The sequence below is a fragment of the Bison bison genome, unplaced genomic scaffold (genome assembly GCF_000754665.1).
Source record: "Bison bison bison isolate TAMUID 2011002044 unplaced genomic scaffold, Bison_UMD1.0 scf7180017461850, whole genome shotgun sequence".
Lineage (NCBI taxonomy): Eukaryota > Metazoa > Chordata > Mammalia > Artiodactyla > Bovidae > Bison > Bison bison.
Window position 1 is genome coordinate 1 of NW_011372570.1, and position 2044 is coordinate 2044.

At 51.4% G+C, this 2044-nt stretch overlaps 1 long non-coding RNA gene across 1 annotated transcript; it reads left to right on the top strand.

Moving 5' to 3' along the window:
- The first annotated feature begins 543 nt into the window (after positions 1–543).
- LOC105000318 lies at positions 544–2038 on the top strand. Its single transcript, XR_826756.1, has 3 exons — positions 544–581; positions 963–1603; positions 1700–2038. It is a non-coding gene; the product is annotated as an uncharacterized LOC105000318 (long non-coding RNA).
- Positions 2039–2044: the final 6 nt, after the last annotated feature.

Consider the following 2044-nt stretch of genomic DNA (forward strand, 5'->3'; position numbering starts at 1 on the left):
TCAGTCCTTTCACTGAATATTCAGGGTTGATTTCCTTTAGGATTGACTGGTTTGATCTCCTTGCAGTCCAAGGGACTCTCAGGAGTCTCCTCCAGCACCAAGTTCGAAGGCATCAGTTCTTCGACTTGCTGTCTCTTTTATTGTCCAGCTCTCACATCCGTACGTGACCGCTAGAAGAACCACAGCTTTGACTGGACTGACCTTTGTCGGCAAAGTGAAGCTTTTCAATGCGCTGTCTAGGTTTGTCATCACTTTGCTTCCAGGGAGCAAGTGTCTTAATTTCATGGCCGCAGTCACCATCTGCAGTGGTTTTGGAGCCCAGGAAGTAGTCTGTCAGCTCTTCCACTTTATCCCCTTCTATCTGCCATGAAGCGGCGGGACCAGAGGGGCTCCTCCGGTGGCTCAGCAGTGAAGAATACCCCTGGGATGTAGAAGGCGTAGGAGGCCTTGGGCTTGGGCCCTGGGTCGGGAAGATCCCCTGGAGGAGGGCATGGCAATCTACCCCAGTATTCTTGCCTGGAGAATCCCGTGGACAGAGGAGCGTGGAGGGCTGCAGTCTACAGGGTTGAAAAGAGTCGGACGTAAGTGACTGAGCACGCGTGCGCGATGGGACTGGATGCCTGGTCCTAGTTTTCTGAGTGTTGTGTTCTAAGCCAGTGTTCTCACTCTCCTCTCACTGGCACCAAGGGGCTCTTTAGTTTCTCTTCAGTTTTGGCCATTAGAGTCAACTATGCTTCAATTTAAAATAAATACATATAAGACAGTATCAAACCAAGAAATTGATATTGATGCAGTCCATAGAGCAGTTTTACTCACTTGTGCGTGCACAGACACACACGTGTATGTAGAATTCGGTACAGTTTTGGGGAGGTTTATTGCAATGCATTTAATTAAAAATTTTTTTAATTATAGTAAAAAAAAAAATTCTGTAACATAAAATTTGCCATCTCAACCATTTCCAGCTCGGGACACTAGAGCATTCACCAGGCTGTGTTACCTTCCCCACCATCATCCCCAGAACCTGTTCATCTTCCCAAATGGACACTCACTGCCCTTCCGCCACGGCCCCAGCCCCTGGCCCCCCATCCACCCTTGTGTCTCCGGATGTGACCCCTCCAGGGACGTCCTCTGGGGGGAGTCAGACAGCACCCGTCCTTCTGTGACTGGACAGCTTCTCTGAGCCTCGCGTCCTCGAGGTTCATCCGTGCTGCAGCCTGTGTCAGGCTCTCCTTCCTTCTCAAGGCTGAGCAGCGTCCCGTGGTGTTGATGCCGCGCCTGTGTGTTCACTCATGCTGAGCGGGCACTTGGGTTGCCTACACTTCTGGTGACTGTGTAACGCCGCTGTGGATGCGGGTGTGTGAGTGTCTGTTCAGCCCTGCTTTCCCTTCCTCTGAGGACCCGCCTGGAAGTGGTTAATCTCTAGAGGAGCCGCAGGACTGCGCTCCACTGCGGCCGGGCCCGCATTGCAGCCCCGCAGCCACGCACAGCTGCCCGTTTCTCCGCGCCCCCCGGCCTTGGTGTGAAGGGCGGCATCTCCTGTGGTTGCTTCGCGTCCCTGAGGGCTCGTGACGCTGAGCGTCTCTGCACGTGCTTGTGGACGTCGGTACGTCTTGGGGAGACCACTTTTTGTTCTGGTTGATTTTTATTAATGGTCCATACTTTGTTTTATTTATTTAAAAGAAACTTTATTTTAATACAGATTTACAGGATTGTGAGGTTGGTGCGGAGAGGTTCCATTAGTCCTTCACCAAGTTTCTCCTGTTATGAACGTCTTACACTAATGTGAATCGTCTGTTACAGTTAGTCATTGTTAGGTAAAACCCACACCTTCTCTCAGTTTATCCTTCTCTGCAGCACAGGACTCTTGCCGTACGCGGGTCTTTGACTTCTCCCAGCAGTGCTTTGTGGGTTTCAGAGTGCAGCCCTAAGTATCTCTCTTCCTGATGCTGTCCTCAGTGGGCTTATCTTGGCTTCACACTGCTCTGCTGGTCCTGGCATCTGGAAACACGGCCTGTTTGCTATGTGCTGTCAGCTGCACCTGACT